The sequence below is a fragment of the Polyodon spathula genome, chromosome 19, assembly GCF_017654505.1.
Source record: "Polyodon spathula isolate WHYD16114869_AA chromosome 19, ASM1765450v1, whole genome shotgun sequence".
Classification (NCBI taxonomy): domain Eukaryota; kingdom Metazoa; phylum Chordata; class Actinopteri; order Acipenseriformes; family Polyodontidae; genus Polyodon; species Polyodon spathula.
The window spans coordinates 12,052,069-12,077,604 of record NC_054552.1 but is presented as its reverse complement, the minus strand read 5'-3'; the positions used below and the strand labels follow the sequence as shown (position 1 = coordinate 12,077,604).

General features: G+C 39.9%; 1 protein-coding gene and 1 long non-coding RNA gene across 3 annotated transcripts in view; both read right to left on the bottom strand.

Moving 5' to 3' along the window:
* Positions 1 to 8,433, bottom strand: part of LOC121294770 (ras association domain-containing protein 8-like) — a 39,011-nt gene extending 30,578 nt beyond the window's left edge. The window contains exon 1 of one of the 2 annotated variants that reach the window (XM_041218849.1): positions 7,773 to 8,433. The gene's annotated coding sequence lies outside the window, so the exon portion shown is untranslated. Of the gene's footprint in view, positions 1 to 3,335; positions 3,878 to 7,772 lie in introns of those variants that run through there. The other variant, XM_041218850.1, reaches the window with a different exon arrangement.
* A 3,670-nt stretch (positions 8,434 to 12,103) lies between these two features.
* Positions 12,104 to 21,373, bottom strand: LOC121294772. Its single transcript, XR_005946826.1, has 3 exons — positions 21,282 to 21,373; positions 12,571 to 12,674; positions 12,104 to 12,143 (listed from the first exon to the last, which is right to left on the bottom strand). It is a non-coding gene; the product is annotated as an uncharacterized LOC121294772 (long non-coding RNA).
* Positions 21,374 to 25,536: the final 4,163 nt, after the last annotated feature.

Sequence of the window (25,536 nt, the reverse complement as noted above, 5' to 3'; positions counted from 1 at the left end):
AGTAGGCTTTACTTGAACCTACAATAATTGAACAAGGATATACAGCTTACTGCTGAATAAGCTTATGGATCACATTTTGATAACAAATTAATCAGTCCTCTTTTACATACAAGTGTGTGGACCTTTATTTTATTGTGTTACATGCTCCCACGTGTTGCTACAACTGTTTACATAAGGTGTGTGTACTGTTTAAATTTTTTATATATTTTTAATAATATTTTGACCACTTTTTTAAACTTTTAAATTGCATTCCCTGCCTCAAGATGGCTTCACATGTATCCACATGGACTGCTCAGAACTACATTTCCCATCATCCTCCTGCTCACATATGTAACTAAGATGGATTTACCAGTGAGCAGGAGGATGATGGGAAATGTAATTCTGAGAGGTCCATGCAGGTAAATGTGAAGCCATCTTGAGGTAGCGAATGTAATTTAAAAGTTAAAAAAGTAGTCAATGTAAAAAAAATCAAAAACAATACACACACCTGACATAAACAGTTGTAGCAACACAAGTGAACATGTGACAATAAAATAAAAGGTCCTTATGTATCCTTTAACATACGTGTGTTTCAACAGAGTACTTGCACGTATGATTACCCTGTTTTAATTGTAACTGTGTACAGTTCATTTTAGACAGTATAGATCTGTTGACTACAGTACTTTCTTGATGTCGTCGGTCTAATCTGGGAGCACAGGATAAAATACAGGGCTCTATTTGAAGGATTTTAAAGTTAATTGAAGACTGAAGTAAATTCTTTCTAGTATTTCTACTCTGAACAGTACATTAACCTCATGGTTGGTTTACTGACCTCTTCACCTGCTGAGCAGCTGTTATCAGCCCAGCAGTAATAGCACTCAGTGTTCTAGTGCACACAACAAATGACCACAAAGCTATTCAAGCCAGTTTATATATCAATATAGGCTATGTACCAGTATTCAGATTAGACAGACAAACATTTCAACAAAATAACTGAAAAACCTAGATAAATATTGAAAAAACACTTTACAAAGGAAATTTACAACTGTTTTACTGTCGTAAATGTCTCTAAACAACATACGTGGTAAGAAATATTGTTTGTGCAGGACAGTCCACGTGCTTCTCAATACTCTAGTAATACACACATAAAAAGAAGCACACAGCTCTGTCATGTTTCAGTGAAAACCTCCTACCCACAATAAATATGTCAAATTAATATCTATCTGAGGTAAAATTATATGAAAAGAAGCTAATCCTGGTTTATGGCGAAGCATTCAGATAAGTAGCCTATGAAATAATGTTGTAACCGTTCAGTGACGGAGTGACAGTGTGTGTCTGTAACTGAAACCACAGGAATGGAATGCAAGCAAACCAGTCGACAGACTCTGTTTTCTGGTGAAGTGGCCCGCACAGTAACAAATGGAAGAAAGTTGCCGCACAGGAGAATTTTTTTTTTAACAATAAATTGAGCACTGCGTGTTTGTCCTTTAGTTCACCTAATGTACATTAAAAGCTTTTTTTAAACACCAGTGCCATTTAGGGCCAGTTTTAGTGCAAAACACCCTCTTTACATTGATCTTACTATTTACCTTGGGTGTATCAGAGAGGTAATATACTTTTAGCAAACATCCATACATCAAGAAAAACAAAAATGATATTGCAAAATGTAGTAGATGAGTCTTAATGTTTATGTCATTCATAAAATAGGAACATAGGAATGATCAAAGCTGGTCTAGTTCCTAGTGTCTGACTGATCCCAAAATGTTGTGAAGTTGGGTCTAAGGATCCCAATGATTCAGCATCAACAACTATTTAATCAGTACTATACCCTCACCACTCCATACGTAAAAATATGTCTCTTTCCCTCAGTCTACCTAGTTTCCAACTTTGTCCTCTGGCCCTGGTTTATATTTAGAGTTTAAAGTACTGTGTTGACTAGGGTTAACTTTGTCATGCAGTCTACATCAATAGAATTAGCATGCAACTTCTTTTTGTAAAGTTAGTTTCCATAACCACACACACACATACTGTGCTGTATGACACCTTGGAGCTAACTAGACTGACAGACTACAGTGTGGCTTGTTTGCATCATCAGGGCAAATGTAAATACAGGAAAAAAGTACAAATTAAAAGACACAGCCTTTATATTTCACCTGTCTATACCAAAAAACACATGCCAGAAACAAATAGTTTTGACTGGGTGTTAACCACGGCTGTATTTAAATGCTAGATAATGCTTTAATAATGTTTAGGATGAATCAGGATTATTTACCTGCTCTGTATTTTACAACAAGTCTCCTGCAACCTCTGACTCACCATGTGTTGCTTAACGCATGACATCAGTTAAAGGGCTCCCGTACATAACTGTGTATGTATATACATGGGCGTGCTTGTGTGCAAGTTACCATCTGTGTTTCATCAACAAACAAAGCCGACAGTAACATTGACACGGACGGGGATATTGACCTTATCTGAGTTCATTCATTCTGTTTGAAAGATCAAAGCACACTTGGGATGTGGTATGTTTTTTAAAGCTGTTTTCAATGTGATGCCCAAAGCAGAAAACTCAGATATGCTTGATATGAAAACAGACCAGTAAACTGTTACAATATTCAGTATTGTTAGGTTCAGTAAAAAAAAAAAAAAAAGTACTGTACCCTCTCTCAAATAGCCTTCTGCAAAAAAGTAATTGTAACTAACATAATGCAGTGGTTTACGTCCCCCACATGTTGCTACAACTGTTTAAATAACATACCTGCAATTTTTTTTCATTGTTAACATACTGACAACTTTTTACACTTATAACTTTAAAGTCTGTTTCAAAGCCCTTTTTAAAATGGTCGCTGTAGTGTACTGGGGTTTGAGATCTTTACTTTAAATCACTGCAGACTGATTTAAAAGAAAAAAAAAACATAACAAGAAGTGCTCTGGCTTGTCTCTTCCATACCACATCATGGATCGTTACTGCTGTGTTACCTGTTTGACAATGTGAGTAATAATCCTAACACTATCAATACACTAGAGCAGACATTTTGAAAAGAGCTTTGAAATAGACTTTAAAGTTATACGTGTAGAAATTATTTTGTTTAAATTGTTTAAATTATTTTAATCAGCCTTTAATCACAAAATCCAAAAAAAGGTGTTTTTTTTCATTAGACATTGAAAAGGGCACTGAGGTCAGAAAGTTTAAAATCACAGTATAGATGCCCTTCATAAATAGTTTGCAAACAAACATAGATTATATGTTTTATTTATACTTTTAAAATACTTTGAATAGAATTGGAAATCATCCATGTGCAAAGTAGCTCCAATGTATATGCATTATGAAAACAGCATTTGTTTTTAAAGCAGCTTACTTTGCTGTCCTCTGTCACAGACATCCATTGCAAGTTCACACTTTAGAAGGAAGTTCTCCTTCAACCTCAAAAAACAGAAAAGGTCATAAGTGGTTAATCACAACCTTTTCTAGACTTTTTCCCAGAACTGTGACGTCTATTCACACATTTTAGACAACTATGGTGTGCCAATAATTGACCGTGAGATGGATTTCACAGTCACTGGCCTGGAATTGTGAGTATCAAAGCAAAAGTCCCCGACATGCATCTCTAATTTCTTCAACCATAGGCAAATGTGTGTCTAAAGCGAGGAAGTCCTAGTGGAACAGGCCCCCACAGTGTGTCTGACTGAAACACAGCTGCCCTGGTACTAACAGAAGGAAGACTGGAAACTATTTAGTGGATAGAAACTGCTGGAGACTTCAGAATCAGTTAGACATACATACAATAGCACCAACAATTATACAGACAGAGCCAAAGCAGTAGGGGTACTACTGTACGTTTTGCTGCAGTGTCGATATTTCTATTATCGCCATTACCTGCCTAATAAATGTAGCTGGAGACTGTTAAATTCACATTAATTAGTTTAATTTAAACAATTAGTCATTTAACTTTCTGAACATTGTTCCTTCAAATTATGTGTGACTTGTATTTAATTATTTATAGAATAATTATTTAATGCAGGCCAAATGTTTTAGGTAATATTGTAAAGTTAGGTAGTTTACAGGAAATGCAATCAAAACTTATATAGAACTCCTACAACCTGATACAGCCCCACAAGGTGTCTCTTTAGGAGGGGTTAGAAAATACTCATTCGTACAAGGTACATGAGTTCACTCAGTTTACAATTCTGTAAGACTACAGTGTAAGTCAAGAAGACAAATGTCAGTTGAAAAAGGCACCTTTGCTGAAACCTTTAACAGCAACATTTGCTACAAGTGTCCTTTACTTATATAAAGCATTTACAAACTATTAAGGGATTATACATGTGATTGTAAAGCATGGGACAGAAGTAATACTCAGTTCTCAAAGAGCTGCTTAACCAAAGATAATGTTTAGTAATGCTATAACAACTCAAATAGGAGAAATCAATCACTGGTAAGGATTGGTCAAAATCCCAGAACATCTTATCTTGTGTGCTAATGTCATCTTGTGCACAAAACGTCCTGTGTATAAAACAACAACTCTTTGTTATGTTCAATAGGGTTCCTGAGCACAACTGTGTTTTTGTGATTTATCAAGTGTGTCAGTACGTCATTTGTAGGCCGTGTCTTGTCATAGTGAAGCAATTTCGCTCAGATTCGGAGACCTGTAAGACATACCATACAGCACGATGTACTAACTTAAATAAAACATTTTTTAAAAAATTACAAAAAAAAATACTGAAACCAGTCCTTCAAGTTTTGTGAATAGTGAAAATGTAACTGTAAACTTTCACTTGGGGTCAAGAATCATCCAAAGTTACTTTGAATTTTAAAAAAGCAAGAGAAAGGTGACAGATTTTCTAATACAAAACCACAGACAGGTGTTGAGAAAGATCATTCCTGTCAAGCCATTATAAGGTAATCGGAACAGTGTTTTTCTTTGTTCTTATTAGTGTCTCATACTTATTCAGTTCCCCAGATTCAGACAAACAACCAACAGCGTAGAGGGCCTAAGCACATAGGAGTGTCTCGCTACACTGCACCTAGAGAAAACTTTCCTATGTGACAGGAAGGCCATAACAAACAGGAAAAACAACCATACACCCTTCAAGGAATTCTTGAGGGATTGTTGTCGTGGCCATGCCAGTTTCGAGCAGGCAAGCAAGACATTGAAATACATCTGAAAGACGTTTCCTCAGTCCAGCTACTGTAAATATATATTTCGTTAACATGTTTCCCTGAATTATGGAACTTGAAGGTGGAATTCATGGTATTGTATTAGCAACGTTGTAAAGTTAGCATGATTGGTTTCAAATACATTTTGCACTTTATCTGCTGAATTTGAAGCTATGTTTAAAACACCTTTATATTATGTTTGCTTATTTGCTCAAAATGCACCACGCAATGTCAAAATAACCCCTACATATGCCACTAACTTATCTTGCTTACAAGTACTGTTAGTGGCACTTTAGGGTTACAACAAAAAAAGGGAAAGGAGCATAAATCCCTCAACATCAGCACTTAATTTAAAGGGGAGAAAAATGCCTTTATATGGAGAGAACAGACATGAGCTCTTTATGTAGCTATATTTTAAAAGCAGCAATACTTCCTTCTTACAAAAGTGAGAACTGGACTGGGCTGGAATCACAAGCCTGCACTGTACCTGGAACTGGACTGGGCTGGAATTACAAGCCTGCACTGTACCTGGAACTGGACTGGGATAGAATCACAAGCCTGCACTGTACCTGGAACTGGACTGGGCTGGAATCACAAGCCTGCACTGTACCTGGAACTGGACTGGGATAGAATCACAAGCCTGCACTGTACCTGGGACTGGACTGGGCTGGAATCACAAGCCTGCACTGTACCTGGGACTGGACTGGGATCGAATCACAAGCCTGCACTGTACCTGGGACTGGACTGGGATCGAATCACAAGCCTGCACTGTACCTGGGACTGGACTGGGATCGAATCACAAGCCCACACTGTACCTGGGACTGGACTGGGCTGGAATCACAAGCCTGCACTGTACCTGGAACTGGACTGGGATAGAATCACAAGCCTGCACTGTACCTGGGACTGGACTGGGCTGGAATCACAAGCCTGCACTGTACCTGGGACTGGACTGGGATCGAATCACAAGCCTGCACTGTACCTGGAACTGGACTGGGATAGAATCACAAGCCTGCACTGTACCTGGGACTGGACTGGGATAGAATCACAAGCCTGCACTGTACCTGGGACTGGACTGGGATCGAATCACAAGCCTGCACTGTACCTGGGACTGGACTGGGATCGAATCACAAGCCTGCACTGTACCTGGGACTGGACTGGGATCGAATCACAAGCCTGCACTGTACCTGGGACTGGACTGGGATCGAATCACAAGCCTGCACTGTACCTGGAACTGGACTGGGATAGAATCACAAGCCTGCACTGTACCTGGGACTGGACTGGGCTGGAATCACAAGCCTGCACTGTACCTGGGACTGGACTGGGATCGAATCACAAGCCCGCACTGTACCTGGGACTGGGCTGGGATCAAATCATAAGCCCACACTGTACCCTGGAAGCTGTTCAAGCTGATCAGTAACACGTTTCAGGGCAGACTATGCAACACTTGCAACCACATTACAGAATAGCTGTTTCACAAGTAATCAAACAAGAGACATTTTTTTTCCAAAAGGCGTGTATGCAAGTGCTTTCAAAACTGCAGCTCAGTATAGATTGGAAAGATAACTGCACTGAAAATGGCAAAAACCACTGTTCAAGTAAAACAGTTATAACTCAACGCAACGCAACACAACACAACAGACTGGTAAACAGCATTTTTATGTATTGTCAACTTTCACAGAATGCAATTAGCATTACTTTTATATCAGGTAATGCAAGATTAGTGCTAATCAGCTGAAACGTTTGGCTCAGAAGTTTCTTTAACTTAATGTGTACATTTCAGAATTTAACACACACCCTTATGCACATTTTAGAGAATCTCTTTGTGTTTTATACTCTGCGTGCTTTTGTATCCAGTATTATTCTGTAATATTAAGAAAAACTAAAATAAACTTTGTAAACTTAAATGACAAACGTTTCAACTGTAAGGCTTTTAGTTTATTTTTGAAGTTTTAAATGTATCCCTATTATTGGTTTTACAGTTATGGGTGAAATACTGTAATAGTACTCTATAATGTTCAGATTTGGTATTAGAAAACAGTATGTGTTTATACAGGTACCTGTTTGTTTTCCCTGTGAATTTAGCAAAACCCTTTAGATCATCACAAGCCTTGAGTCACTTCTGCCTTTATGGCAGCTTCAGACAGGCATATTACTTTGACTGTATTTCTACTGATTTTAAACTGTATGTGATTACATAATGTACAGTAACCCCAAAAATGATTCCGACAGCCACCCTCAGTCATCCATAGTTTCATATTGTGTAAAAACAAGTCCAAAGCTAAAGACAAATACACTTTACACTTTGGAGAAAAAAAAAAAGATATTATAACAAATAATATTCAGACAGTTACATAGTATGCCATGAATGGTATAAAAGGAAACGCTGTGATAACTGAACTAATAAGTAACTATTGAATCATTTTGATGCCAGTTACTGAACAGTATACTTCTGAGTACCACAGTTTAAAGCCCTGAAACTCTTCCCTAGTGACGAGCTGGTTGATTTAAAGCAACACAAACACTAAAACCAAACAGCCAAAGCTGGAAAAGATAGAAGCACTCTCTCCTGTTGGAGACATGGGTTTACAGATATGTGATCAGGTGAATTCAAGAAGCTCTGGAATAGAAATTCACTTGCCTGCTCGGAAATTCCAGAGTTGTTCTTTTGCTCCCAAACTGTCCTTCTCCCACGGAAAAAAATTAATATTAAATAAATACAAATAATTTAGCCAGTCAAAACTCAAATATGGTTAAGAGAAAGTGAGCCACAGTATACAAAGGAGCAGCTTCCTACTGTTTTGCTCTGACAGCAGTTTTCACAGGAATGTTGTAAGTCATGGGTTGTTTCACTCTAGCTGACAGCAGCCTGACTACACATGAATGCAGTGTGATCTCTCACCAACTCTCTCACTCAGCCCCGCCCTGCTGAGCTAACAGTGCTCCTCCCCTCCCCTTTCAGGTAGCTTAGCAAGCTTAAATGGAACCTGAAATCATACACTTGACAAATTGCTTCTGCCTGTCTAAATGACAAAGTCTGTCTGTCCATGTCTATTTCTTTAGAACCTCTGTGATTCTTATCTGAAGACACATGTAAGGTATCTAAACCTGGGAACTCACAGGTGAAACTGACAAATAATGAGTACTTCCTGACTGCTAATGAGGTCATCATCTTGTCTATGATATCCTCTGTTTGCAAATAGCTTTCAAGGGCCAACAGCTGTGCGTGGTGTTGTTGTTGCCATGGCGCATTGTTTAGAAAGCCATTGCAATTTATGATGAGGGGAAACTGAATTTACAGGTTCTGCTTCTGAAGTAACATTTTCCATTGCTGTCTCCTTTCTGGCATCTGTTTTACAGCATTCAGAAACAACAATTAAAAAAAAAAATAATTGATTACCTTAGGGTCAAAGGTTGTGGCCGACGGGAAATAACTTGTTTTTGTTGTCTTTTTTTATTTTATAGGCCAGCTCTTTTAAGCTCTTTATCAAATACTAGTTCAAGTGTCATAACTCTGTTTCTATCAGTATTTATTTATTTATTTATGATTCTATTGTTGGTTAAGGGAAGTTCATATGAAAATGGGACCTACGCAATTTACAACAATATGCTTTCAAATAAAAACCTGTCCCCTAATTGAAAATATAAAATTACCATACAACCTGTAGCAGTGACAATTATTCAGATTTCCCATAAAAATGCATATTCTTTTCTCTCAAATTTAATAAACAATTTGTTTAAATGTGCTGTAATAAAAATAAGAGGTCAAAAGAGGGAGTACCTCAGGGTTTTATTTCTTTGATACGTTAGTTCCTAGTTACAATTAGTGGAGTTTTATTTGGACTTGGGGGGTTGGGGGGGGGGTGATACGGTTTGTGCAATAAAACTATTCTTTAAAACAAGTTAGTTAGTCTTTCCTTCTGTATGGGAGAGGGGTGGGTGGTGCAGCTATTCCAAACCTAGGTACAAATTTCAAACCTGTGGGAAGAGGAATCCGTTCAAACTTACAATACGCATTGTATCTCTGGCTTCCAGTATTCTGTCAGTTCAAATTAGTATTATGTAAGGGATCCTAGTAACCTGTTTAATCACTAAGTGCCGTGGGACTTCAGAGGAGGTTCCTTGCCAGACAGGAAATAATTATTTATATTTTTAAAATGCCAACTAGGATACTTATTTGACTATTTTTTCCCCGACTCTTTGACAGAAATTTGTAGTCGTTCCACCCCTAGGTGCTGCAGACAGAGCCAATAAGGAAACCTGTTTGTTTCAGATTATATTGTTTCTTCAGGTACTAAATTAAAAGCAATGACAGGAAAAAATCTCAAAATCTCAATGCTGATCTGTCACAGTGACACGTTTGTCATTTTTAAAGAGATTTCCCTAGACCTATAGTTATGTTTGTCATTATACTCAGGATCAGCCTTGGGTAAAGTGTGTGCATCACACAGAAGCTCCTAAGTGAGTGTCCTAACCACTGTATAAAATAATCTATTCTCCATGCAGGGTTCCATCAGTATCCATTACAGCACTGCTTCACACACCTTGTAGGGTAAAAGGCACTACAAGTTCTGGTATAACTTATTATTTATTGTTTCCAATGCTGAATCTTGTCAGACAAAATACACTTCCTACTGTATTATTCTTGGTAATAGCTTGTAGATGTCTAAATTATTGATGATTCTATGTGTATTTTATGTGTACTACTTGAGTTCTCTGCAATGTCACCATTCTGAGACAGAACTGACACAAGCTTTGGGTCTCCTGAGAAGTTTAACAAATCTGCTATGAAACCAAAGACAAATAATGCCGGCCTGCTTCGAAAGCAAGGAACCCTGTGATAGGACCGGCAGTGCACAAGGGACCCTGTGACAGGACCGACAGTGCACAAGGGACCCTGTGACAGAACCGGCAGTTCACAAGGGACCCTGTGACAGAACCGGCAGTTCACAAGGGACCCTGTGACAAGACCGGCAGTGCACAAGGGACCCTGTGACAGGACCGGCAGTGCACAAGGGACCCTGTGACAAGACCGGCAGTGCACAAGGGACCCTGTGACAGGACCGGCAGTGCACAAGGGACCCTGTGACAGGACCGGCAGTGCACAAGGGACCCTGTGACAGAACCGGCAGTTCACAAGGGACCCTGTGACAAGACCGGCAGTGCACAAGGGACCCTGTGACAGGACCGGCAGTGCACAAGGGACCCTGTGACAGGACCGGCAGTGCACAAGGGACCCTGTGACAGAACCGGCAGTTCACAAGGGACCCTGTGACAAGACCGGCAGTGCACAAGGGACCCTGTGACAGAACCGTCAGTTCACAAGGGACCCTGTGACAAGACCAGCAATGCACAAGGGACCCTGTGGCCGGACCGGCAGTGCACAAGAGACCCTGTGGGACAGGAGATGCAAACGACCAGAGGAGAAGAACGGACAGACCGGGGGCAGCGGCAACAAAATATCCATTCAAACACCAAAGGCTCTTAAAACTATTTATTTTCAGAATGGCACAGAGGAATTCTGTACTACAGGGAGTGATTTGCCCTTTTATCAGTCAGGATAGAGTTTATAATACACATTTTACAAAACCTATATAATGAATGGATGTGCATCCAGGAGAAGTAACTATTTTGTGAGTTGCAATCACTTTAATTTGGTTTAGTTGACTGTTTACAGTTATGTATGCAGTGTGGACAAGTGATGATGAACTGCACAACAATGTACCCCTATTGGTGAAATGTATGCATACTAAAGAGGAAGGACATTGGTAACTTCTGGAATATTTCTTCTAAAAGTCCCTGAGAAGTTAATCATTACTTCTGCATGCCCTTACTGTGAAATCTAATTGGTTATTGTCTACAGTCCTACATGAATCTAAATGATGTAAGCCATGCTGTTGCTTTATAGCAGCTGGGTAAATTCTGTACCAATTCTCAGCTCAGCTGTACCAAGTGGAGGGTACACAGCTAGGAAAAAACAAATGACAACATTTTTTCAAGCTTTCTTAATCATGCTTCTTATGCTGATTAAAACATACAGTTTCTCCAGATGAATACTTGCGGAGAATGTTAGCTGTTGCTATCGCTCTGTTATCAGTGATGGCTGACAAACTACTAGGTTATGCCTGGGTCTTCCAAGTGTTTCTGAAGCACTGAGTGTAGCCTCTTGTGTAGATATGCACTGGTATCAGTGGCTTTTGTTTGGGGTGTTCATTATTAAAGTGGAGGTCATGTGCAATTCCTCTTGAAAATCTCATCACATGTGGTTACAGGTGCACAATTACCCACCATGGGGGGGGGGGGGGGGGGGGGGGGGGGGGGGGGGGGGGGGGGGGGGGTCAACTATATTCACAACCAAGGGCACTGGAACCAGGGGTGCTTGGCTTTGCATGGCTTCTATCATATGTTCAATGGCTTTCAGCACCGCCGCTTTAAAAATCGTTCCAGTGCCACTGTTCACAACTAGAAAATAAAAAAACATAATGCAGTGCTTCATGCTATAGATGTGGTTTAACAGAGCAATTAAGACCTCTGTGTGACTTGCTGGGAAAATATGAAAAGAAAAACACTCATTATCTTAGCAAGCAGCAAGTCAGAGCATAGATGTGAAACCAACAGTTAAGCAATTTCATACTGTATCTCATTTTACATTTTCTTGATTTTACTTGGCAAATTTTATACAGTCTGCGCCACCTAATCAGGTACTGATCAGGATTTCTGCTTCAATGGGAAGCAACTCTGGGAGACGATTCTTCCCAAGGGTGTTTATGTTGTTTAATTGGGACGTTATTTTGTTTAATTGGTACATACTGCTTTCAAATGGTGAACAGAGATCGCTTTTCAGAGCAAGACAGGTTGCATAGCACAGTGCAGTGAGTACATGATTACGCTGTGACTTGTGTAAACCACGTTGAACTCTTGGAGGAGGAGTCTCCTGTGGTTTCTCAGGCTGCTGTTGCTTGCCATGTCAACATCGCAGGTGCCTCGTCTTGTGATGAGATGTGATTTCATTCTTTTTCATTTCATGTAGAAATAAAAAACAACGATTAATTTTGTTGAGGAATTAAAAAAAAACATTGGCTCATATTTTAAACGATGTATTTAACATGTAATCATAATGTGATGTGATTTCATTATTTTTCTTTTCATTAAGAAACAGAAAAGTATGACTAAGGTTGTCTCAACACCTCTCGTTTAACTGGGACAGCTGCATTACTATTCAGGATATTTTTCCTTCTCCCAAGGCGTGCCGATAAAGTGGCGCCGACTGTACTGATTTAGATCTGCAGGTCCCCTGAAGGTGCTTCACTTTAAACAAGGTAAAACAAGGTACAAATGCACACATTACTACAGTATCATTATTCAATTTAAGAATTTCAGATTATTATACACTGCTTTATTAGAACCTGTTCCTAATATCAAGTTGGGTCACGTTTTACCTTGGGTTACGTTTCACGCAATCGGTGCAGTGAGGTATACAGGAGATCGTGATGAGAAATGCATTGTTCAAATTCACCCCAAGCTTGCTCAGTTGAATTGAGATCTGGGAATAGAGGTGGAAGATTCCTTAAACCATTTGGTAGACAATTCTGGCACGGTGAGTGGGTGCACTGTAATCTTGAAAGTAGCCATCCCCATCAGTATACGCGCAGCATTGTTGGGTGGCACTGATTTGCAACAATGGTTAAAACCTTCTAGAGTAAGCAAGGCACCAGGAGAGCATGCAGTTTCTTCTTCTCTGTTCCACAAGTTGGTTATATAAAAAAGCTCCTTCATCCCAAGAATGCCATGTGACACCCAGAATACTAAGCAACCCCTGATCAGGAGCCAGGCCAGACAGAGACACCCAAGCTGTCAACTCTGGCCTCAAGGGTTCAGTAGCTTCTCAGTATCTACTTAGGTTCACCAGATGCAAAGAAGTGATTTGCTAGACAGCGATTACAGAGGATGTCCTTTGATCTTCAGTACATGTGGGCTAAATTTGGCATGCAAATCTATTATAAAAACTGCAGATTCAAAAACACAATTTGTTGAGTTTCTATATATTAAAAAATATGTTAGTGGCTATAACAATTAAAAAGTCACATATTATTTTTCACAGAAGTTAAAGAAAGAGCTGTTTGTCTATTATGTCAAGAAGCCGTTGCTGTAATGAAGGAGTACAATGTGAGACAACATTATGAAACCAAACATGCAGTGTCATACTCCCAAGTATACAGGCCGTAACGGAAAGAGAACACCAAGGAACTGAAATCCATTTAAAATATACTTACATGAGGCTCTCACACTCAAGAAACTATCACCTGTGTGAGCTATGGCACTGCAGAGTTCATTTGCAAGAGCGGTAAACTGTTTGACAGCAGCGGATTTGTAAAAGAATTTCTAACACTGGCTGCTGAAAATGTGTGCCCAGCAAAGGAAGATCTGTTCTCCATCACCAGCTATTCTCGAAACACAATTACTTATGGTACTGAAGATGTGCCAGGATATTATCTGAGCAGGTGTGTAAAAAGGCTAAATATTTTTCTGTGGTTACTAAAGTATAAGATGCGGGCATGAATATATCTGATACTGCACAACTTTGATTTTCTTAAGGGGTGTTAATGAAAAACTTGATACAAGAATTGGCTAGCATGCAGAGCCTTAACAGGGTTAATACAAAGAGGACTGATTTGTTTGAGTGCATTACAAGGGTAATAGATGAGTGTGGACTAGCATGGGAGAAGGCGGCTGGAATTGCACCAGCAATGTTTGGTTACAGGAACGTACGGCAAGCCAAATGATCATTTAGAGGTATCTAAATGTTTGAAGACATCTTAAAATATCTGAAGATATCTCTAAATAGTTTAAAGATATCTAAAATACATTTAGAGGTAACTGAAAATGATCTCCACATATCTTTAAATGGGGTTTTAAATGATATCGACCATGTTTTTCAGATATCTTTAAAACATTTTCAGATATCTGAAATTCAATTTAAGATATCCCAGTATAACTTCCTGTCTATTTTAAAATACCTGAAATTAATTTTAAGATAGCTGAAAATTACTTCCTGTTCATTTAGAGATATTTGTAATTCATTTTAAGATATCTCAAAATAACTTCCTGTTCATTTAGAGATACGGTGGAACTCACCTATAAAGTACCTGGGATATAACGTACACCCAGTATATAACGTGGTCTGCATGATGGTTCCTGCTTCCAAGTACGTCCCACTTTTTAGCTACCTGTAACTTGTCTACAATGTTTTTAACTCGTACAGTGCCGTTGGCCAATCACAAGCTTTATTACAACTGTGGGGGAGTTTGTTTTTTTTTTCTTTGCCAAGTGAGCTAAACACGCACAAGCAACTTTTGGGCAACCTGATCTGGGTAGTGTCTGGGTGGTATGATGCATTTGAGTCCACAGATGGACTTCACTTTGCAGAGAGCACCTTTGTAATGTTCTTGTACCCTTCTCCTGTGCCTCTCTGCCACTTTATCCCTGACTTGTTTTGAAAGCTCCTTGGTCTTCGTGGCTGCTTTGTTGGATCACTATGTTAGTTGCAGCTTGAAAGTCTTTCAAGCTTTTTTTATCAATGTAGAGTAGTTTGTGTAGATCCTACATGTAAAGTCTAATTTGAAAGCGTCGTGAAGTACGCTCAGTTGCCAACAAAATATGAAAACTTTGCAGGGGGTGAATACTTCTGCAAACCACTGTGTGTGTGTGTGTGTGTGTGTGTGTGTGTGTGTATAATTACAGGAGCAAGTGTTTGAAAAATTAAATATTGGTCATACGGTTCCTGATGCTACAACAACCTTGTTGTATAATATCATGTTTGTTTTTTCTTTTTTAAATGTATTGTGTAACAAAATTATTGCAGTCTAGTAGAAACGTAATAAATAGCAAACATTTTCCATCAGTGTTTGCTGATCATTAAGTTTACATGAGATTTAACGTTTGTGTTCAAAGTTATGTAAGAATGAACAGAATTGTATTTATTTTTTATAATACTGAAACTAGGTATATTTACTACAAAGCCTCCACTGCACACCAGTGCTCTGAAGTACAATATTAACACATCTAGTGTGCAATGGATTGACAGACGACTTTTTCGGAAGACGGATTCTAAATGACGGAAAGGATCCAGTGTGCAAAGGCCTTAACTTTAATATTATTAATCCCATTAAAAATCAAACTTGTTATACTACCTCGTTATATTACCTCGTTATTGCCAAAAGTAATATTATTACAGTAACACATTACCCCAACTCTCAGCTGGCAACTTCATGTACTTCTCAAGCTTTAAAGAAATTAACAGTACAGACAACACAAGTGAACAAGCAGTTGAGTACACTGCATTTATCAAAGATCTATTGCAGGAGTTCCAAAGCTGTTTTACAGATTTTCGTGCCAGCAAAAAAGATTTTTCTTTATTTTCACACCCATTTTCTTTCAAGGCTGATGATGCACCAGATGAACTGCAAATGCAGTTGATTGAATTTCAGTGTGACTCAGTTTTAAAAGAAAAATACAGCATTGTTCCACTCCAAGACGTCTACAAATACGCAGATTCAGACAAATACCCAGAAAAAAGAAAGCATTTTCAGAGGATGCTTTCCCTTTTTGGAAGCACATATATTTGTGAGCAAACATTTAGCTTGACGAAACTCAACAAGAACAGACCCAGAAAAACCTTCATTGATTCCCACTTGCAGGATACGTTGTAGTTGTCTTAAGCCAACTGCATCCAGAGTTGGAGAAAATCATGAGATCTAAGGAGAAGTTCCATGCACCCCATTGACTGGAGGGCTTTGGTCAGCCAGTGTGTCCTTGGTTGACTGTGCACCAGCGACCCCTGTAGAATGGCCAGGCGCCTGTGGACTTGCTGGTAAGCTGCTCTGGGTTGGCTGCATGGCGGGCCTGCAGAGTGAAAAGAAGCGGTCGGCTGACAGCACACATTTCAGAGGACAGCATGTGTTCGTCTTCGATGCTCTCGAGTTAGCGCGGGGGTGGTAGCGGTGAGCTGAGCCTAAATATAATTGGCCATTTCAAAATTGGGAAAAAAACGGGGTCAAATCAATTGGTGACTACTAAATTTTTAAAAACTTTTAAAAATTGAATAAATAAATAAATAAATAAACTGTTCCTCGCTTACAGCTGTATGAACAACTTCTTTTTGTAAACCTACAGACTCAGCTGTGACTTATTCATGCTGCGATAAATGCAATCAGTTCAGAGCAGATTTACCATAGGCCTGAAAGTTCAAACTCCTGGCACCTGGTCATTTCAATAATATACCCAAACAAGAGAAGTTATAAAACCCAGGAGTGGGTGCAGGGCTTGTGCAAGTTTCAAGCCCTGATATAACAAAATAACAACAAAGCAATTCTATGAAACTTTATTGAAATGTATATGAATTTGCAGCCATTATTTTAAAGATTTACAGAAAATGCAAATACTCTGTGACAACCTCCAACATATCCCCATCACTAGAAATATTCATCATAAATTGGGAGGTCAATCGTCAGCTTCGACATCACAGAAAAGGAATTTTGTGAACCTTTGAGCTTTGGAATTAAATTCAGTATTACTCTGAAATGGAAAGAATGATGCCATATACCCCATTCAGCTGACTATTGTTTCCCTCTTCACTGAGGAATTTAAAACTATACACTTGAATTACTTGTTCCAGGAAACTGCATCTGTGGGAGGAATTAATTAAGATACTGGCTGTTAATAAGAAAAGGAAACTTGCAGCTAGATTTAACAACCCCCCTTTGCCCCTCTGACTTCACTGTAGATACGCAGCCACAATTGTCCTACAGTTTCTTATTCATTAGATCATCTTGCAGAAGAACAAAGGACTTGTCTTGGCGGATTACTCCGAGATTTAAAGTACATTGTGTGTCATCTTTCACACAGCAGGTCTCACTGGGTTTTATGGAATGTGCAACTTATTGGCACTTTTTTTTTCCATGCAGGTTGTTTAATGTTGGACAAAAAAGAAGTCACTTGTATCAGTCTGACAGTGTTTGTGGCTACTTAATTAAGAGGGCTGAATTACCCATCTTTCAAAGACATTAAAAACGACTTCTACTCAAAGTTTATCATTGAATTAATTGTACCAGTATTTCTAGGTTTTAAATAATGTAAGCGCTTGTAACAAAGTGAATGCCTTCTGTATGTTGCCTTATGCCTTTTTGCTCTGTACACCTCTGTGACGGAAAAATGAGTTCTGGTGATGAATCTTCCTCCCAACCTGTGAGGGCGCTAAAGAACGAGAGGAGAAGTATCTGGAAGGGCTGGCCTGACAGTTCGTTTCCGGGTCAGGGAAGTGGGTCAGCCTGGAGGGAAGCGCGACTCTGTTGTAAGACCGTATTGATTTGAAAGGTAAACGAGAGGAAGTAATAAGGCAGCTGCAACCGTTTACCTAGATATCATGCGGGATTACATATAGGGGCCAGGGTAACGCTGATCTTTTCCTTCGTTTGGGTTAAACGAGTGGAGAGAGAGAAGGACTGAGAGAGGAGCTCTCAGAGTGGATTGTGTTCGTGTTTTGTATTGTTGTGTCTGTCCGTGTAACTGTCTGTTTTTGTATTCAGCACTAGACAGTTAACGCACATCTCCGGAGCTGTCGAAAGGAGAGCACTATCCGGAGCACCACTGCACTGAGCACCTGCACGTTTTCGATCACCCAGGACTGGTGACCGTACCGTTGTTTTTGTTCAGGACTGTGCCCTTGTTTTCATTATCCCCGTGCTTTACACATTGTTGTGTATTGCCGGGGATTTATTATTTTTGACGGTCGCCAGACCTGGAAAAGAGCAATAAAGCACTTATTCACTGAATCTCTGTTGTCTGTTCATCACTCCTGCACCGCATCACCGCGACATCTGTTCCCCTTACCAACCACTTTGCCACAACCTCCCAATACGGTGTGCTCTCCCAATAAAGTCTTTGGAACCCACATTATGTTGGCAATTAATATACAAGCCTTTTTACAACAGATTTGTGGACATATACTGCATCTCCAGTCAGTTTCAGTCACAATGGGATAGTAAAGCTGCAACTTTACTGTTTTTAGAGGTGAACAATTAATAATGTGATTCAAGCTATTTTCTTTACATTGTATCGTAATGGAGGTATAGTACAACATAGCTGATTGTAGTTCACCGAATGTTACACTCATCTGTATGAGTACATATTCTTCCTACAGTATCACATTAAGGGGATGATGTAAATATAGGCGCAGTGCAAATAATTGCGGACGCAAAATTAAAATTGGATTGCAGTCTATGTAAGCTTAAGAGCAATGCAACATGCACAAATAATGATCCGCAATTATGATAACGAGGGTCTCAACAAGCGCATCGGTCTATTTAATGGCCGCACGAGCAAAGCAAAAAAAATGTCATGTAAAAGCATTCTTCCATATATTTGTAGTTTATATTTTTACATCATATTTAGCCAAGACAAAAATAGATGGATAGTGTATTTTGTGAAGTCTTCAAAACTGCTAACCAAGTACCTACTACCAGCTCTGTAGTTTTTGCATGGTTGCATATTTTACTTGATGATTTTATTACAGAATAACATCTTTTAATCAATTGACCATATCTACAAATCCTTAAGAATAGTGTCTGTGTGAAAAAACACAGCATGTTGTCTCCCAGTGTAGAATGTCCAATTATGTTGCCTCACTGGCCCAATTCCCCACATTTCAGAGAACTGAAGGTCAGGTCAGTAGATGTCCTCGATGTCCCACGACCACGCCAACTGCTTCTTACACCCAAGAACTGGAGAGCGGATGTCAACAAGCTACCGGCCTCTGGGGGACAAAGTCCAGCTCTGAAGGTGTCTGCTTGAGCTCACCAGGCACCTGTTCAGTAATTACCTGGATTATTTGAGGCTCTACCGCCTCATAATGTTTATTAAATATATTTTGTTTATTAAATATATTTAAATTCCTAATAGTTGTTTGTATTAGACAGTCAAGTGTACCTACTGCATTGTAAGACAGTATGTGATACATTAGAAATTCCTACTATTGGGCTACCTACTATTGAGGTGAGTGAGACAATAAACTTGTACTGAGGTGCCAGGATTGAATCGACCCTCAATCACATCTACAGTGCTCATTATCAGGGACCACTCAGTGATTGACTGCAATCACTAAGAGGTGGAAGTGACTTGCTGCTTTTTTATGAACAGGCAACCTAGAAGAGAGGTCTAATAGAGATCTGACATTTCACATTTAAAGCCACTTCAACTCACAGTGCCTTATTAAAGACACTAATTAAACATTAACATACATCAAACGTTGGTTAATCATACTGAGTGATGATGATTAAACTGTTACCATATGGCCACAGTATCTATAAATGGTAAATGGGTAAAATGTTCTAGAACTCCCTGCAGTGTTTACAAGAAACACATTACTTTACCTTTGTTGTGTCCCGTGCCGTGTTGTCCATATCGCAGCAATATATTTTTAGATCATATAAAAATATCATGCTCCCTCCTGCAACAGTGCTGGTGTTCTGATTAAAATGAGTGGCATATTGTGGGGACAGAAACCCAACATTTCTGCAGGAAGGATGGATAGATACATTGTGACTAGAATCTAGCACCACCGTGCCAATTTTGCACCCCTGAACGTTTGGCACGCACGTAACGAACACATTCAATCTCATGGCACATTCAATCTAACGGCAGTCCGGTTGAGCGCAGGGCCCCCAAAAGTATTTTTTTTACATTTTGACCACTTTTTTAAACTTTTAAATTGCATTCCCTGCCTCAAGATGGCTTTCCATGTTTCCATGGACCTCTCAGAACTGCATTTCCCATCATCCTCCTGCTCACATATGTAACTGAGATGGATTTACCAGTGAGCAGGAGGATGATGGGAAATGTCATTTCTGAGAGGTCCATGGAAACATGGAAAGAACATAAGAACATAAGAACATAAGAAAGTTTACAAACGAGAGGAGGCCATTCGGCCCATCTTGCTCGTTTGGTTGTTAGTAGCTTATTGATCCCAAAATCTCATCAAGCAGCTTCTTGAAGGATCCCAGGGTGTCAGCTTCAACAACATTACTGGGGAGTTGATTCCAGACCCTCACAATTCTCTGTGTAAAAAAGTGTCTCCTATTTTCTGTTCTGAATGCCCCTTTTTCTAAACTCCATTTGTGACCCCTGGTCCTTGTTTCTTTTTTCAGGCTGAAAAAGTCCCTTGGGAAAAGCCATCTTGAGGCAGGGAATGCAATTTAAAAGTTTAAAAAAGTGGTACAAATGTAAAATAAAAATTATTAAAACAATACACACTCGTTACGTAAACAGTTGTAGCAACACATGGGAACATGTAACACAATAAAATAAAAAGGTCCTTATGTACACTTTAAGTTATTAATTTATTCATCGCCGTGGTCTACTGTGACTTTTCGGTATTACAAATTAAATGTACATTTTATACATTAAAACCGTATAAAACATCAAAACACAAAATAACTCATGAATGGCCTTCACGTTACGTTTCTTTGCAACGGATCATACGAAATTGTTATTTTAATATTTTAAACTAAACCATATAATACGAAAGCGTTAGTAATAACACGTGGTTTACTGTGTACCATCGGTATTACAAATGAAATGTACATTTTAAATATTCTCTCCTAATGTTTCCGCTTCCCTCTAACTTTAAATCCTCCCTTTCTCCCTCTCTTCGTCCTTTCTTCTCTTCCTCACCCTCTTCCCTTCCCTATTTCACCCTCCCTTTCTCTCCTTCCAACCCTGTGATGGGATTGTGATGTCACCTCTCTCTCTCTCTCTCTCTCTCTCTCTCTCTCTCTCTCTCTCTCTCTCTCTCTCTCTCTCTCTCTCTCTCGTAGATTCAACCTACAGGTCTCTGGTCTAGCAAAAAGTGAATAAGCTAGCTATACACAGGTATTTACATATTCATATTTTCTTCATGCCATCTTACTCATAGTCAAATACTTTGCAATATAAGAACCAATACAAACCTGGTTATACAATTATCGAAATGATTTATCAAGTTTATGAAAAGCCTTATTCTTTATAATTGTCATGTGATCACTCCACAACAAAATAACATAACTCTTATACAGTTTACAAAACAAAGCGCTGAAGAAGAAAGCAGTCTTGCACTCACCCCTTGGCGCTATTGTAAGTCACATAAAGAACCGCTTCTCCAAATCCTCCACCTGAAGCTCTCCCTGTAGACGCGAGCCAGGATATGACACGTTCCCGTAGAAATAATGAGGGGACTCTTTTTGTTGCCATGGGTACGGATGCTTTGAATACGAAGGTAGCCAATGAAAACTCCCTCAATTGTGCTCTGTTTTGAAGTCATGTGACAGCACTGTGTTGCTCTGGAAAGAAAGCATGGTAATTCACAAGGGAGATGAAGCTCAGCAGCCTCTCATTGTTCTCCAGGGAACAGACGCTATTCACTGCTCCACACCGCCCTCGGAAAAGACTTTTCATACGTTGTATCAGGTAATAATGGTAAAAAAGTGTATCATACAAACAAAATAAACTGAATGTTAAAACTAGCAGTAAGAATATCAATTGTGTTTTAGTTTTGGCAAGAATTACCATCACTGATCCAAATCCAAATTATTTTGAATGCAGCACTACACTTGGTGTGTCATGATCTGAAATGATACAATTACGCGATTATCACCAAGTGTTTATCTGCAATGATTATGATTTTTTTTTTTTTTTTTTTTGGGGGGGGGGGGGATTGTAACCTTCAAAATACAAGCCATAATAAATCAGAGAAAACAATGAACACACCTTTTAATTAACATCTCTTTCATTAGACCCAATATTTATAACATGTATAATACTCCGTTCAGATTATAATAACAGAATTACCAGGGCAGCTGTTAAAGGTAATTGCATGGGGGCAAGACGACGTACAAATTTTGAACAAACTGCATTTTCACTTAAAGGTGTAACTTTCGTTACCTGACGACATTGAAGGTACTCATGAATTTCAATGTTTTACTTATAAACTAAAAGTACGGTAAAAACAAAAACAAATCTGTGATCACTAATTGTAAATATACTATTTTATTGGATTAATAAAAGGTATATTAGTAGATTCTGGCAAAGTGTTGTACTGCGATTATTAAAATCGGCTGGGAGGTACTATGAATTTGAGCTGTTTTCGTTAATATAACTATGAATTTGCTTGGAGGGAATAATTTCATTACGTTAACGTTATTTTAAATATTAATTGCAAATTGCGCCCTTCTGTAAATGTTACTTTATTTGTATTTGTAAGGTGTGGTTGAGGAGAAAAATTTCACCGTGTCTTACGAGTAGTTTTTATTCAATAGAAATCTTCATAGTTTACAGTGTCGTCATGCGGATTGGCTAGCCCTTTGCAGTACAGAGAACTACAAAGGAGTCGCCTTTTCATTTGATATTTTAACCAATAACACACAGCCTGCACATCAGGCTCCTCCAGTGGTTACCATACATCATATCTGATAACATGGGATGTACGCAACACAATGTTCAAGAACACTCCGCTATGCAAGTAGAAAAATACAACCCATACACCTTCAGCCTGAGCAAACGAAACCAATTTCAACTATCGGTGGAATTTTACCCAATATATCAACACATTTTCAAATATATTCTTCCCCTTTTCTGTTCAATATATATAAAATACAAGCTACAGCAGTTAATACAGCCCACATTTCCTGCAACAGAACTGTACAACTCGTTCCATACACGCATCATCTTATTGGGAGCTTTTTCTTATCAAGGCACATAATTACAGTTAAGCCTCCTGAGTGACAACATAATCTCTTTATGGTAATTAATATATAGCATTATTGTCTACATATAGTATGAAATGTTTCAGAACTTTGAAGTAGTTCCCCACGCCTGACCCTCTTCGGACAGACTTTGACTGTGTATCTGTGAAATAACACGCCAGTTTTTTCGATCGTCCACAAATAGACGTCAGTATTAAAATAAAAAGGTTTTTGTGTTTGCTTATTTATTTTCTTCCTTTTTATACACTGGCCCAGGGACTGCCAATGAAAATGATCTCATATTAAATCTGGGTGCAACACATTTTATGTCATAAATGTTTAAAATTGTACATTGTCCTTGTCAAATAAATAAATACAATTTAAAAAATTGCATTGAATAAGACATGGCTGTTTAGAGGTTGTTTAATTCCAAACCTATACAGTAAAAGACATCCATATTACCTTTCTGTACAGTATAAATACTCTCTAATAAAAAAGAACATTCAACACATTATTTAATATTCTTGAGATATTAATGTTCAAAATGACCCCTATATTGCATTTTCCCATTGTGACATGATGGAAGTGGCTGTTTTAAAGGTGATTCATTCCAAACCTGTACAGTAAAAAATCCCCACATTACCTCTACATACAGTATACAAACTCTACTTTACTAATAAATAACAAGAGTCAACTCACGGTAGTATCTGGTGGGCAGGAGGTAGTATCTGGTGCGCAGGAGGTAGTATCTGGTGCGCAGGAGGTAGTATCTGGTGGGCAGCAGGTAGTATCTGGTGCTCAGGAGGTAGTATCTGGTGCTCAGGTGGTAGTATCTGGTGCTCAGGAGGTAGTATCTGGTGGGCAGGAGGTAGTATCTGGTGCGCAGGAGGTAGTATCTGGTGCACAGGAGGTAGTATCTGGTGGGCAGGAGGTAGTATCTGGTGCGCAGGAGGTAGTATCTGGTGCAGGAGGTAGTGTCAGGGGCAGGTAGTATCAGGAGGTAGTATCTGGTGCTCAGGAGGTAGTATCTGGTGCGCAGGAGGTAGTATCTGGTGCGCAGGAGGTAGTATCAGGAGGTAGTATCTGGTGCTCAGGTGGTAGTATCTGGTGCTCAGGTGGTAGTATCTGGTGCTCAGGAGGTAGTATCTGGTGCGCAGGAGGTAGTATCTGGTGCGCAGGAGGTAGTATCTGGTGCTCAGGAGGTAGTATCTGGTGCTCAGGTGGTAGTATCTGGTGCTCAGGTGGTAGTATCTGGTGCGCAGGAGGTAGTATCTGGTGCGCAGGAGGTAGTATCTGGTGCGCAGGAGGTAGTATCTGGTGCGCAGGAGGTAGTATCTGGTGCGCAGGAGGTAGTATCTGGTGCGCAGGAGGTAGTATCTGGTGCTGCAGGAGGGTGGTAGTATCTGGTGCTCAGGTAGTATCTGGTGCTCAGGAGGTAGTATCTGGTGGGCAGGAGGTAGTATCTGGTGCGCAGGAGGTAGTATCTGGTGGATCTGGTGCAGGAGGTAGTATCTGGTGCGCAGGAGGTAGTATCTGGTGCGCAGGAGGTAGTATCTGGTGCGCAGGAGGTAGTATCTGGTGCTCAGGTGGTAGTATCTGGTGCTCAGGAGGTAGTATCTGGTCTGCAGGAGGTAGTATCTGGTGCGCAGGAGGTAGTATCTGGTGCGCAGGAGGTAGTATCTGGTGCAGCAGGAGGTAGTATCTGGTGCGCAGGAGTAGTATCTGGTGCGCAGGAGGTAGTATCTGGTGCGCAGGAGGTAGTATCTGGTGCAGGAGGTAGTATCAGGCTCAGGTAGTATCTGGTGCGCAGGAGGTAGTATCTGGTGCGCAGGAGGTAGTATCTGGTGCGCAGGAGGTAGTATCTGGTGCGCAGGAGGTAGTATCTGGTGGGCAGGAGGTAGTATCTGGTGGGCAGGAGGTAGTATCTGGTGCGCAGGAGGTAGTATCTGGTGCGCAGGAGGTAGTATCTGGTGCTCAGGTGGTAGTATCTGGTGCTCAGGAGGTAGTATCTGGTGCTCAGGAGGTAGTATCTGGTGCAGGAGGTAGTATCAGGAGGTAGTATCTGGTGCGTATCTGGTGCTAGTATCAGGAGGTAGTATCTGTGCTCAGTAGTATCTGGTGCTCAGGAGGTAGTATCTGGTGCGCAGGAGGTAGTATCTGGTGGGCAGGAGGTAGTATCTGGTGCGCAGGAGGTAGTATCTGGTGCGCAGGAGGTAGTATCTGGTGCGCAGGAGGTAGTATCTGGTGGGCAGCAGGTAGTATCTGGTGCGCACAAGGTGGTATCTTGAAGCCTTGAAAAATATCGAAAATCTTCTGATCTTTCTTCTTGATTGGGGAAGCACAGGTGGATTTACTGAGCTATGGCGGATTATGACCTGATCAAGCTGGCCATCCTCTAACACCTCAACGCCACCGAGGAGATGTATCATCAGCAGTCCCAGGACTATCAACGCCCCCCTAGAGTCAGGCCCCGCATGGTGGGCCAACATCTCCTAGACAAGCTGACCCAGTGGCTCTGTATCCATGGGGAAACAAAGACATATCCCACCATAAAAATGTATTTGACTGTCGGAAGTAGGGATGGGTCGGTATACCGGTTTTTCAATTTACCGCGGTTTAGGTACCTTATGGTAT